The following is a 15564-nucleotide window of genomic DNA, read 5'->3' on the forward strand; positions in this document are numbered from 1 at the left end:
TACAGGTGGGCTGTGACTGCTTCCAACTGTTCAGGTGGGTGGGATACTGAGTTTCCCGCCGCATGACTAAATAAGAACAAATAATAGTAAATGGACATAAACTTCTTATGTCCATAACTATTCGCACGAGCGATTAATCCGCTCCAAACCAACACCGGAATATTGCTATTTAAATACTCTTCCGATGGGTACCAAACACCACTGTATGACCCCTGTTAGACCCTTCGTACAATACAAAGAGGGATCTCTCTGTTCAGGAACATGCTATATTAACTAAACTTTCAGAATCTATCAAAGGGACCATGATCTACAAAATACATTATTACTGAAAATATGTAACGATTGAGTCGCACGCTACGATCACATAAACTCTACCGTAAATACGCATACCGTGCGCCTGCGGGTGCCCGCGACTGTGAGTATGCGCACGCACGGGAGAGTGCACGCATGCGCAGCGCGGACCAGAATGAGGTGCAAATATGGCAGTGTGTATAGAGATATTTTTCTGACTTTGACAAAGTGAAGAAAACGGCCCAGGTGGAATTCTTCCGTAGGAGCATTCCTGGCCTCACACCAAGAAACATATTTTCGCCATATTCGGTGATAATGTTTAGACGTCACGTCCTTCCTAGCTTTTATTAGCGTAGGAATAACCTCATCCGGAATACCCTTTTCCGCTAGGATCCGGCGTTCAACCGCCATGCCGTCAAACGCAGCCGCGGTAAGTCTTGGAAAAGACAGGGACCTTGATGTAACAGGTCCTGCCTTAGAGGAAGAGGCCACGGATCTTCTGTGAGCATTTCTTGCAGATCCAGATACCAGGTCCTTCGTGGCCTATCTGGAACAATGAGAATTGTTCTCACTCCTCTTTCTCTAACGTCCTAGAGGATGCTGGGGACTCCGTAAGGACCATGGGGATAGACAGGCTCCGCAGGAGACATGGGCACTTTAAGAAAGAATTTAGTTCCTGGTGTGCACTGGCTCCTCCCTCTATGCCCCTCCTCCAGACCTCAGTTTGATACTGTGCCCAGACGAGCTGGGTGCTTTTCAGTGAGCTCTCCTGAGTTTACTGATAGAAAGTATTTTGTTAGGTTTTTTATTTTCAGGGAGCTCTGCTGGCAACAGACTCCCTGCATCGTGGGACTGAGGGGAGAGAAGCAGCCCTACTCTCTGAAGCTAGGTTCTGCTTCTTAGGCTACTGGACACCATTAGCTCCAGAGGGATTGGTACGCAGGATCTCACCCTCGCCGTCCTTCCCGGAGCCACGCCGCCGCCCCCCTCGCAGAGCCGGAAGATAGAAGCCGGGTGAGTATGAGAAGAAAAGAAGACTTCAGAGGCGGCAGAAGACTTCATGATCTTCACTGAGGTAACGCACAACACTGCAGCTGTGCGCCATTGCTCCCATACACCTTACAAACGGCAGTCACTGTAAGGGTGCAGGGCGCAGGGGGGGGGGGGGGGCCCTGGGCAGCAATATAAACCTCTTATTTGGCAAAAGGAGCATATAAACAGCTGGACACTGTATATATGCATGAGCCCCCGCCAATTTTACACTTTTAGCGGGACAGAAGCCCGCCCTCGAGGGGGCGGGGCTTCTCCCTCAGCACTCACCAGCGCCATGTTTTTCTCCACAGCACCGCTGAGAGGAAGCTCCCCGGACTCTCCCCTGCTTATACCACGGTAGAAGAGAGGGTTTTAAAGAAGAGGGGGGGCACATAATTCGGCGCAGATAATAACAGCGCTACTGGGTAAACATTAAATTGCTGTGTTTTTTCCTGGGTCATATAGCGCTAGGGTGTGTGCTGGCATACTCTCTCTCTGTCTCTCCAAAGGGCCTTGGGGAATTATCTTCAGATGAGCATTCCCTGAGTGTGTGATGTGTCAGTACGTGTGTGTCGACATGTCTGAGGTAAAAGGCTCTCCTAAGGAGGAGATGGAGCAAATGTGTGTGTGAGTGGTGTCTCCGTCGACAACGCCGACACCTGATTGGATATGTGAAATAAAGTGCTGAGGTAAATTTATTGCACAAAAGATTAGAGAACAGACAGTGAATCTACACAGGTCTGTCCCTGGGTGTGGTTCATCAAATCGACAGTGTCTAGGTCGACAATGTTTAGGTCGACCACTATAGGTCGACAGTCACTAGGTCGACATGGATGGAAGGTCGACAGGGTTTCTAGGTTGACATGTGGTAGGTCGACAGGTCTAAAGGTCGACATGAGGATTATTATTTTTTGTGTCGTTTTCTTCGTAGAGTGATCGGATTCCAAATTAGTGCACCGCGTCCCCTCGCATGGCTCGCTTCGCTCGCCATGCTTCAGGCATGGTGCCTTCGCTCCGCTACCGCTTCACTCGGCACACTTTACCATTCCAATCGTAGTCCACGTGGATCGTTAAGTATGAAAAAATTCAAAAAAAGAAAAAAAATGTGAAAAACTCATGTCGACCTTTAGACCTGTCGACCTAGCACATGTCGACCTAGAAACCCTGTCGACCTTCCATCCATGTCGACCTAGTGACTGTCGACCTATAGTGGTCGACCTAAACATTGTCGACCTAGACACTGTCGATCTTCAGACCGGATCCCCTGTCCCTATGTCGCAGAGACCTTCAGAGTCTCACAATGCTCACTATCCAAAATAATAGACACTGATATCGACACCTAGTCTGACTCCAGTGTCGACTACGATAATGCACAGTTACAGCCAAAACTGGCAGAAAAGTATTCAATATATGATTATTGTAATAAAAGATGTTTTGCATATCACTGATGACTCATCTGTCCCTGACACGAGGGTACACATGTTTAAGGGGAAGAAAGCTGAGGTAAATTTCCCTCCTCTCATGAAGAAAAAGAGCGGGAATCTCCAGACAAGAAGCTGCAGCTTCCCAAAAAGAATACTCAGGGAGTATCCTTTCCCTACTAGGGCCAGGATACGATGGGAATCTTCCCCTACGGTGGACAAAGCTTTGTCACGTTTACCCAAAAGGTAGCGCTGACTCAACAGCTATCCTCAGGGATCCTGCAGATAGCTTGCAGTAAAAGTACTTTGAAGTCCATTTACACACATTCTGGTACACTACTCAGACCGGCGATTGTGTCGGCATGGGTTTATAGCGCTGTAGCAGCGTGGGCAGATACCTTATCAGCGGAGATTGAAACCCTAGATAAGGATACCATGGTATTGACCCTAGTATATGTATATATATATATATATATATTGTCAAAGCCGAAAAATATTGTAATGCACATGCCCGCTGCTCGTGCACTCAGTCTGCCGTGCGTGCACATATCCGCAATTTGCGTAGGATAGCTCCGGCGATCATGCGCGTGATATGGGTATTTACGGCGGAGTTTGTGAGCGCGTAGGGGGTTATTATAACATTACATATTTAACCCACATAGTGCATTTTGTACCCATAGTTCCCCTACACCACATCAGCGAGTATTCATAGTTTAAACAGTTCCAGGACTAAGGGATTCGCCTTTGCATGATAGGAAGGGTCAGATAAAGGTTGGAAGGTGATGTCTAGTATCCAGCTGTAGGGTATTTTAAGGGAAACATTCTGGTGTTGGTTTGAGGAAGATCGCATGTTCCTGAGGATAGTTAGATGCAGAAGCAGAATATAGGTTTAAACTGTATTTACTGTATATTATGTATGCGGGGGGAATCCAGAGGAGACCACCCACAAGAGCAGTTGAGAAAGACATAGCCCACCTTTTCAAATCCACCTATGACCTCTTCTGTAATGTAAAGACACATCCCTGTGTCCAATGGACAATGAAATTACAGTGACCATTGTATTGTGTATGCATGTTGTGTATAAAAAGCCCATTGTTGCCTGGCCGGTCAGAAGACTCTGAACGCTTTTGATAGAGCCGTCTAGGTGGCCCCGGTTTGGTCCCTTCTAGTATCATGTCACCTCTGGATACCAGGTCGTAATGTATTGCTGAGAGAACTCAAGAAGACACACACAGCCGCATGTCTCATAAGTAATCTGCTTTATTTTGGTCAGCTTCGATATTTATACACGTATATTGGCAGTAAATGATTAACACAATTATATAACTTCATATGCCCCTTGTCCTTCTGCTTATCTGGAGCTACATATAGATATTTTCCATTTCTGAAGAGAGAGCAGGGTGCCAGATGCTCACTTTCACACACAATGTTATATAGAAACATATAAAAAGGATATAATAATATCAGGAAGCGCTATAATAAAAAAACATATAATTTATTTAAAAATCAATAATATACAATTCATATATCAAAAGTGTAGACATATAATTAATAAAATAATTATCTCATCTGTGTCTCTATGAATATATTCATCCGTTTGATGGTAACTCAAAAACTATTAGTATTGATTAGGGAGTCTTGATGTAATTAGCTCTTAATGCACTTATCTCCTTATATTATGTCAGTCTTGTAGCAACACGAGGATATAGTGGCAGGCACGCCAACATGCAGTATTACCTCCGTGAGTTATTTGCAAGCACAATTGAAGGAACAGATGGAGGGAGGACGCCGATCTGATGGGATCCCGGCGCTATGCTGCACCTCCGTCTGTCCTCAGCTGACAGTTTCCAAAAGCAATTTAAGCAGAATCGAGGAGGATACCTCTTACCGGACTTGGACGTGACATGTGTGCCGTTGATTGTTTAAACAGCAAACTCCTGTGTCAGTCGCGGCTTGGTGTTGTCCGTGGAGGTATCGTGCAGTAGTAGATAGAAGTCTGATTTGAGCCTGTCACATATGCCGTCAAGATATTTAGCAGCAGACTCCCGAGTTGAATGTCCAGCCGTAGAGACACTGTTGATGAATGGGTCTGTGTAAAGACACAGACCCATTCTTGACGGCATATGGGACAGGCTCAAATCAGACTTCTATCTACTACTGCACGATACCTCCACGGACAACACCAAGCCGCGACTGACACAGGAGTTTGCTGTTTAAACAATCAACGGCACACATGTCACGTCCAAGTCCGGTAAGAGGTATCCTCCTCGATTCTGCTTAAATTGCTTTTGGAAACTGTCAGCTGAGGACAGACGGAGGTGCAGCATAGCGCCGGGATCCCATCAGATCGGCGTCCTCCCTCCATCTGTTCCTTCAATTGTGCTTGCAAATAACTCACGGAGGTAATACTGCATGTTGGCGTGCCTGCCACTATATCCTCGTGTTGCTACAAGACTGACATAATATAAGGAGATAAGTGCATTAAGAGCTAATTACATCAAGACTCCCTAATCAATACTAATAGTTTTTGAGTTACCATCAAACGGATGAATATATTCATAGAGACACAGATGAGATAATTATTTTATTAATTATATGTCTACACTTTTGATATATGAATTGTATATTATTGATTTTTAAATAAATTATATGTTTTTTGATTATAGCGCTTCCTGATATTATTATATCCTTTTTATATGTCAATTCTCGTTTGGTATTCCAGCAGTACCAATTTTGGGAGCAGCTATAATCATATCACATAAAAAACGAGCAGAACGATTGAATTTACAAGCGCCAGGAGTTTGTATATATTCTTATATAGAAACACGCTTTTATATTTTCCATATGTTCAAGCCAGTTTAATCAAATCTCTTTGTAATATTAAAATGAATTGCATTATTATAATTAAGAATGGTAGCTAAGCTTTTATCTCTATCAGTTTCCCTCCTATTTATAATAATCAAACATTACAGGTTCATCTGGTATTACAATATGACATTACAGTTGAGCTACAAGGCATCACATAAACTCTACCTACAAGAGACTAAGCAAACAGTCTAGCTATAATGGTGCTAAAGGCTATGTTCCCATAGGACGGTGCTTGTCACTCTATCCCACGGAAGGTAAAGAACCGTTCACATCATATCCATTAAGGTAGACTGCTCACGGCTCCTTCTTGCCAAGCTCTTCTGTAGTTTCTTCTTTGAGTTTACACTTTACAGATTTCTTTCAAGCTGAAAGGAAGGGAAACAAAGATAGCATCTTAAATTCAGATATATGCAATTTGCTAAAAAAAAATCACTATTTCAACAATCTCGTTTGCATATTTCATCGTTCAAACTTAACTTGAGCAAAATTGCAGTGGAACCCAAGTTTCTCTTTCCTTAATTGACACAGAAGTGGGCATGGTCAGAAACACTCGATATGGACCATCAAATCTGGGCTCAAGTGACTTTTTCACGTGTCTTTCCAGATACACCCAATCTCCTGGTTAAAGCTTGTGGGGATTCAGATCTGCTCCTGAATCTGGGAGATAAAAAAAACTAGAGAACACAGAGGTGTCAGTTTCTTCAGTAAGAACACTTTAGCATCCCTTTCTGGTTTCTGTGACACACTCACTAATCTGATACTGTAACTTCTGGTACTCCTTATCTGCAAATATCTTCTGAACTTAATTTTCTATCTATTGATCTTGCTGTAGCTTTTGCCATTGGCCAATAACTGAAAAATGTCTGTGACTATCAATACATCTTTGGCAGTTAGTTATAGTCAATTTGCAGTCTGGAAAATAACTTTTGGTGATTGCTCCAAGGGTTGTCTTGACCTTCTGTCTTGGATTGGACATTTCCACATATCCAGCAGGCTTGTACAAACTTGGTTGTATCTGGATAAAATTCTGGAGCTATCCATCTTTTCTGTGACTAAGTTTCCCATCTGATCATTTCCCAGGTGTGTGAGTCCATGGCTGACTTAACACATACGGGGGTATAAGCTTCTGGGTAAGTATAAATTTTCTTCTAATTTCCATAAGCCAGTTTCTTCTTCTTGTCTGGCTCCTCTTCTCTGCCATGCTGCTTTTTCTTTAGGACCTGCTTGTTCCTGAAATTTCTTCAAATCCTGTAGATCAGGCATCTGAGGCTTTGCTTCTTTCTGTTACTTCTGTATGTGTGGTGTAGATGGCTACCTTTACTGGTTGTTTCGTTGCTTTCTCTTTCCACAGGCTTCTTTCTCACTCTCTCCTGCTTGGTTCTGAAGTTCAATCAGCATAGCATAATCAGGCATTTGGTCTGGCACTGGAATGGTTACTGTATAGGCTTGCCTTATCTGCTGGGGGCATTTTGCTGCCCTCTTGGCTTCAGCATCTTGCCAGATTGTTGCCTCTTGTTTCAGGAGTGTCATTTCTTCATGTGCCTGGATCTTCATTACTGCAACCTTTTCTGTGGCCCTTGCAGAGCTCTCAACTGGTGTCTGATCAGGGAAGTATGTTGTATGTCTTTGCCACTTGCCTTATTGAAGCCTCTGCTTTTCCATATCTGGCCCACAATCCTGTGCTGGGATGGTAGGGATCCTGAGTCCACAACTTCATGTTTAGTGGTTACTGCGTATCCTGTATAAGGAATCCCATCCTCATAGTATCTTGAACCATCCACATAGAGATTGTGCTGTGCATCAGGAAGTGTTGTGTCTGTGACATGAGGTAGTGGTTGAGTTTCTTGTTCCATCAGTGCCATGCAGTCATGGGAAAAAAAAATTTTATTGTGAATATTTTCAGCACTTTCTGCATTCCCATAGTTCATGTGGTCCTCATCATCCTGGTTATTCTGGGTACCATTGCTAGAGATATTATATGTCTCTCTTCTCCCTCCTTTTGAATCTAGAGATTCATACTCTGCTCCTTCTTCCTGCAATAGGGCTGGTAGTAGAGTTGCTGGGTTGAGGGTGGTACATCTCTTGATGGTGACATTTGTGGCACTTAGTAGAGCTACTTCATACTTGGTGAGTCTTGCAGCTGATAAGTGCTTGGTTCTGGCTTGCTGTAGTATTTCAGTCACCGCATGCGGTACCTGGATGATTAGTTCATGATTGAGCACAATGTCTATGCATTTCTGTTTGAGGACTGCTGTTGCTGCAACTGCTCTGATGCAGGTGGGAGCTCCTTGGATAATGTTGTCCAGTTTGTTTGAAAGATAAGCTACTGGGCGTTGCTTGCTTCCATGCATCTGTGTAATGGGGTTCACTACGGCTGGCCGGCGGTCGGGCTCCCGGCGACCAGCATCCCGGCACCGGGAGCCCGACCGCCGGCTTACCGACAGCTTGGCGAGCGCAAATGAGCCCCTTGCGGGCTCGCTGCGCTCGCCACGCTACGGGCACGGTGGCGCGCTACGCGCGCCACACTATTTTATTCTCCCTCTATGGGGGTCGTGGACCCCCACGAGGGAAAATAAGTGTCGGTATGCCGGCTGTCGGGCTCCCGGCGCCGGTATACTGAGCGCCGGGAGCCCGAGCGCCGGCAAACAGAAGACCACCCGTGTAATGACTCCAAGTGCATGACCTCTTTCCTCATGGCAATAAAGAGTAAATGGCTTGGTGTAGTCTGGCAGACCCAGTGCTGGTGGAGATGCTATGGCAGCCTTGAGTGAACTGCTTCTTCAACTTGCTCTGTGGTGTAGCTTGAAGCCTCTTTCTTTGTGCTGTCATACAAAACTTGCATGTAGATAAACTTCAATTGCTGTTTCAATGCTAGGCTTCATGATAGCTGGAATATTGCTGGTATACTTGATTCCTTGTGGGGTATACTGAATAGTAGCTTGCATGATGTTAAGGATATCAGCTCCCAACAAATTCACTCTTTGAAGAGGGAGGGGCTGTCCTCCCAGTCCTGTCCCATCGACATAGTGGCTGGTTAAGAGTTCTTCTGGGACGTCAGTTTTCTTAAGTACAGTGACTGCTGCTCCAGTGTCCAAAAGGCATTCTAGGGTGTTTCCTGTAGGTAGAGTAAGCATAACAGTACCTTTTATGGGGTCAGTGTAGGTGTCACTTGAGTAGGTGGACCCCGTAGCAGGATTCAGTCATTCCTGTTGTACCGTGAAGGTTGGGACAGAGTCCTTATATTTCAGCCATGTCTGGTATTTTCTGCTTTTCTTCTTCTGATGACCTGAAACCTTGCACCAAAAACATTTACCAGTCATGTCTTCACCCTGCACATTTCTTGTGGTGTAGGGCCTGGAGTTATTTACACCTTTACCTTGATTTTGGACCTTATTTGTCTTGGTGTTAGACTGGGCAGCCTGCACTACATGTATAGTAACAGCTGGTGCTTTGGAAGTTCTCTTATCTCTCCTTTCTTTCTCGTTATCTTGAATCCCTTCTAGGACTTCTACTAGTGAGGTAATGTTCATCAAATTTGCTTCTGGTCGGACTGCATACAACTGCTGCCTGTATTCAGGTCTAAGTCCATTAAGGAACCTGGTCTTAAACAGTCTGGTGTTGTTAGAGTATTCCCTTATGCTGAGGTTTTTTTGTACCAGATCAGGTTCAGCTGGTGCAGTGTCTCTGATTTGCTTACATCTGACTTGTACTCTATACAACAATTGTGAGCCTGAAGCCATAGTATAGCGGTTGGCTTCAAGGGGAGCATTCTCAATTTTCCCCCTATCACTATCTGCCTCCTGAGGAGCTATGGCAAGAAGCATATTATATTCACCTATTCCTATGGAAGCTCTAAGAATCTGTTCTAAATCAACCCAACACGGTCTATACACAAGATACACTTGTTTAATCTTTTTTTCAAATTCAGCTGGACTTTTTCTGATATCTGGTAAGTCATTTACAGTACGCATAACCTCTGAAGGGAGCCAGGGTATGTATTGTTCCTGCTCCACATATTCTGCAATATAACCTTCAGCCCCAGGTAACCTGTCAGTTGTATGTCTGGGATTAGCATGACTACTAACTCTAACAGGCATTACATTAGAATTTTTACGAGATATTCCTCTTGGATCTCTGTTAGGACTACTAGCAAAGTTCCACAACCTCCTAAATATCCCTGGAGTTTTTGGTTTAACATTTTGTGATTCACATGGTCCTGAATTTGGCTCTACCCAGTTACCACAAAAGAAACATTTTTCACTTCCCTCCGGAACACATCTCCCACAATAAAGACACTTTCTTTCAGGGTAGTGGATAACATCCCTAAGAACCAGTGTACCTTCTGGATTTTTTTTATAACTTAAAGTATTTTCATAACGTTTTTCAGGTGTCATTTGTTCTGCATATGTTGCTGAAGGAGTTAAAACTCCTGCTTTATCATGTGTCCTTGATTCTGCATGCATTGATACTGCTGAGGGGGCTGACGCCCCTTCCACATTCCCATCATTATAAATAGCATAACATGTTATTGTAACATTGGGTGGTGGTATTATATTAGACCTACAATCTTCCTGTCTAATTCTTTCCTCATCTTCCAGTTCTCATCTTCCAGTACTAAGCCATATATTTACAGTGGCCCTCATTCCGAGTTGTTCGCTCGCAAGGCGATTTTAGCAGAGTTACACACGCTAAGCCTCCGCCTACTGGGAGTGAATCTTAGCTTCTTAAAATTGCGAACGATGTATTCGCAATATTGCGATTACAAACTACTTAGCAGTTTCAGAGTAGCTTCAGACTTACTCGGCATCTGCGATCAGTTCAGTGCTTGTCGTTCCTGGTTTGACGTCACAAACACACCCAGCGTTCGCCCAGACACTCCCCCGTTTCTCCAGCCACTCCCGCGTTTTTTCCGGAAACGGTAGCGTTTTTATCCACACGCCCATAAAACGCCGTGTTTCCGCCCAGTAACACCCATTTCCTGTCAATCACATTACGATCGCCGGAGCGAAGAAAAAGCCGTGAGTAAAAAAACTATCTTCATAGCAAAAATACTTGGCGCAGTCGCAGTGCGAACATTGCGCATGCGTACTAAGCAGAAAAACGCTGCGATGCGATGAAAATTACCGAGCGAACGACTCGGAATGACCCCCAGTGTCCAAATAACCTTTCTTTTGTAACCAGTGACTATCTGTGGCCTGGAACCTTTTCCAAGCCTCTGTATCTAATATTCCATCCTTTGGAAACTTAGCTCTTTTAAGGATAGCGTTAATACGCTTAATTCCTCTCCTTCCCTCACGTTCTGCTAAGCGCTTCATCTTACTCCCTTTCCCTCCCATTGGGGTAATTAAGCCCTCTGGGTGTTGCCGAATCCACCTGCGGTGAAGAGGGATATGTCCTTGAACGAGAAGTATCTGTGTATCACTGGCTATAAGTTTTGTCTGGACACAAACCTTTCTCAGCCTATTTTTGTTTCTACTGAACTTGTCTGACTGTACTAAATCACATTTACAATACATGCAATCTAAAACACCATATTCAGTCTTCTAACTTTTCTGACAACTTGTTGGACACTGCTGGTATTTAAAAAAAAAATGATCAGTAGGTTAATCAGCTAAGCATAAAGGATATGGTTCATTTTTATGCACTGATAACAATTGAGCATTTAAATGATATCCCACAATACTAGCAAATTCTGTTAAAATGCCTTTCCTATTCTGATATGGTTATCTACGTTGCAAAAAACACTGGGTAAATCCTGCATAATAATGAACCTTGGTACACCTCTGTACCGCACACAATTGCAAACTAGGTACGCCTTTGTATACTATTCCAATTGTTCTGTGGGCGCATGCGCTAATAAGACATAGACACAGATTCAGTCATTCAGCATACATATAGAACATACAAACATATGACAACAACTGCAATATGCCTTACGCCTTAGCTTTATACTGTAGCTGCAACAAGCAATGCACCTTAGCTAAGCAATACACCTGTATATGCCTTAGATTACAACAAGCAATAAACTTTAGCTGCGCAAGCAATACACCTGTATCTGCCTTAGATTACAACAAGCAATAAACTTTAGCTGCGCAAGCAATACACCTGTATCTGCCTTAGATTACAACAAGCAATACTTTTTAGCTGCGCAATACAACACAATTCAAGTAATCTAGGCTGTGTGACAAGATAATCGGGTTTCTTTATAATGACAGTTCAAGGAAAAACATAAATGCACATTGTCTCTATAATGGACTTAGAATTACACTCAAGGAGTCTGACTTTGAGCAAAATAGAAACTCTCATTAGATGCTTTTCCTTGTGTTAGTCATCCCGGACGAGCCCCCATTAATGATAGAGCCGTCTAGGTGGCCCCGGTTTGGTCCCTTCTAGTATCATGTCACCTCTGGATACCAGGTCGTAATGTATTGCTGAGAGAACTCAAGAAGACACACACAGCCGCATGTCTCATAAGTAATCTGCTTTATTTTGGTCAGCTTTGATATTTATACACGTATATTGGCAGTAAATGATTAACACAATTATATAACTTCATATGCCCCTTGTCCTTCTGCTTATCTGGAGCTACATATAGATATTTTCCATTTCTGAAGAGAGAGCAGGGTGCCAGATGCTCACTTTCACACACAATGTTATATAGAAACACGCTTTTATATTTTCCATATGTTCAAGCTAGTTTAATCAAATCTCTTTGTAATATTAAAATGAATTGCATTATTATAATTAAGAATGGTAGCTAAGCTTTTATCTCTATCACTTTCTATCTGACTAGCAGAGGACCGGCCGGGTTGCGCTCGCGAACATTCTCACGTATGTACATTCTCTGTAGCCATTATTCTGTGTAGATTTATCTTGTTAGCCTATAGTGTATGATTTGTACTGTTTTACCTTTTGGAATTAATCCACTGTGGCCTTAGAACCCTGTGGTTTCAACTACAAATCAGTGTTGTGTCTTCACTTTCCTGCAAGGGTTTTAGAGTGTATTTATCTGTATAAGGTGTATAAGTATTGATAAGGTGTACGCACTGCGGGTACTTTATACCGTCAGCGCTACTTAAGGTTTAAGGTATAACATTGTTGCAGTACTTTGCTGTTAAGGGTTTAAAGTGAAATCATATCATTACATTGTATCATTAACAAGGTTTAAAGGTTATCAATTGTGTGTGCGCTCGCTGTGTGTACTCTGTACACTCAGCGAGACGTGTGTACGCCAAGTACGTACCACGTGCGGGACTCTGTACGCAAATAGCGTACAAAGTGCATGGCATGTGTATCCAGTCTAGCGGCCATAGCGGCTCCCCGGTAATAGTGTATCTAGAGGTATAGCTTTTCGGTCTAAGATAATATCGACATTATCAATTGAGGGCTCGTCCAGTTTTTCCTCATACCCACAGCCTAGCAGCGTACAGCAGACTTTATCAGCAAAGGGCGGGAAGGTATCCCACACAAACCTTCTCCTGGTTGGTGGATACACTAGTGCTGATAAGATAAGCGTCTGCTCTGCAAGGTTTGTTGGGATGCTGTGGAATCCGGAAGGTAAGAACGCAAAGCTATTTTTAAAGTCTGTGAATTTCTGTTTGGCGCAAAATGCGCACACAATACACGCATACACCTGTATTTTGTACTCTGCATATCTGATCATATTGTTGCAAAACAAGGTTCAAATGAGTCATATTGTGTTTGATTCAGATTGGATTGCTTATCTGTTAAGTAGGGTAAAAGTACATTTAAAAGTTGCTGCAAAAGCCTAGATATAGTGGGGGGGTTTTAACTCAGGCCTAAAATAACTTCAGGGGCTTGCATGGTGTGTGATTTCTTTGTGACAAAGGAAGCCGCATGGTCTGTCCTCCATTTTGGACTAACTACATGGCTTGTCCACCATTTTGTGTAACCCTCAGGGATGTGGAAGGGGGAGGAGCAGCGGCCATGTTGGGAAGGTCATTTTTTCTAAATGGCTAATTTTCACTGCCCGGAATAATCAGCCGTCCTTGGTCAAAAAGAAATCACCATTTATGAGTTACCAATGCATTTATATAACCCATGCCATAGTCAATTACAAATAGTTTCAGATGGGGCTTAATGAAAGTTAATAGTAAGATGAATACTTGATGTAAGAAGTACACACAGCTATAAAAAAAAAGTTTTTTTTGTCTCTAAGATTCAGTTAACTCTGCTTGCTATAAGATAGCCATTGAAATGCAAATTAACCTGTGTAACTGCTTTTTCCTAACAGTGAAAAAAAAAAAAACACCTTTACAGGCAGCCAATAGTACATAGCATTCATATGCAAATTAGAAGCACTTAATGGGTAAATGAGTCTCAGGAGACAAGTGAATGGTACATATATATAATATTATAATTATGTGTATATTTATATCAGTGTATGTTCTGCAAGATAGCGATCCAATCTGAATCATACCATTTGAATTATTGATGATTACTAGATTCATTTTGACCTGTACTGAGAAAATTTGTTGCTATTTAGTTAAAATATAGAGTTAATATTTAAGAAATAAGTGTAAGACGCACATGCAGCCTGGCCTAGTTGTAAAGGTTTATACAGAAGAAACTGTGTGTAGTGTTAAGTGAGCGATTATAGTTAATATCGCTTACATTTATAGAAGTGTGGGATTTGTAGTACTGCGGATGTACGGCCTTTGTATACATGTCTCGGACAAAGTACGGGACTGCGTACGCTACGTAAAGGCCTACGCACGTGGCGTGTTTACGCAACATGCGTAAAGGGTATGACCGCTAAGTACAAATTACACAATAGCATTGTTTTAGTTTAGGCGCGAGACGGTAGCCACGCGATAATAGCACAAATTTGTTCAGTTTCCAATATTTAGTTTAAAAACCTTTTTTACTGTAGTACCTCTGGGGAAAGCTATTAGTTAACAGGAAAATATATTTTTCTGATCAGAAAACTATAGAATGTTAGTGTGGGCTGAATAAGGTGTAAATGTATTGAACCCCGCTTGGTGAACTTGGTGATCTTGGTGAAGCTTGGTGAAACTTGGTGAAACTTGGTGAAGCACGGTCTAGGTGAATATGTGCAACGGAGTGTGATAAAGTTTTCGTGGTATTACACTCCAGCTGTTTTGGAGCACAGGGTGCAGACTCCAGTGATCCTACCACTTATAGATAGCAAGTGTCTATAAGTAGTACGATTGGACCGCACGGTTGTATGGGCAACACGGCGCAACGTGATACGAAGTTTTGCATATTTGTGCATAAATCTCGTCATCATAAGCGTTATGTGAAGCACATGCAAGCGTGATTTGTGTAAAGTAAAGGTTTAGGGAGTTTTCGCTGGTCTCTCAGGAAAATCTCCAGAGGCAGATATTCACTGGGTACGGTAAGTTACTCCTAAAGGCCCAGGGGATATAGGTCGAAGTAGGGCCTGCAACGGCTACACGTGTCTGCTAAAAAAGGCGGATCCGTGATACTCGGAGCAGAAGAAGTTAGTGGAAGAACTTTGAGGACTTCCACCGGTAGACTACTGTGTTTGGTGCATTTTAGGAAGTTTTGCGTGGTAAAAAGGTCCACAATGGAAGCCAAGTGCACAACACAGGGACGTTCCTCAGTCAGGGTTCAGACTGCAGATTTCAGACCCAGGGGGTCAGCTCGGTTAGTAATGTGGGGGAAGTATGGTCCCCACACTGAGACCTTTTGTGATGAATGGACACGAATGACTGTGGGGGATAAAGCACCATTTCCTGGGATAGGTAATTTTGACTCAGAGGTATTGCATAATCTAAGGCTTAGGATCTGTCTGATAAAATCTCAAAAACAAAGGATTAGACACACAAACTGTTTAAATTTATGGCAGCAAGAGGGTGATATGCAGAGGGAACTAGCTTACACAGCCGGTTCCAACCCTAGCAGGAAACTGATGGCAACCGCAACACCACCACCGTATATTACAGGG

The sequence above is a fragment of the Pseudophryne corroboree genome, chromosome 7 (genome assembly GCF_028390025.1).
Source record: "Pseudophryne corroboree isolate aPseCor3 chromosome 7, aPseCor3.hap2, whole genome shotgun sequence".
NCBI classification, from domain to species: Eukaryota; Metazoa; Chordata; class Amphibia; order Anura; family Myobatrachidae; genus Pseudophryne; species Pseudophryne corroboree.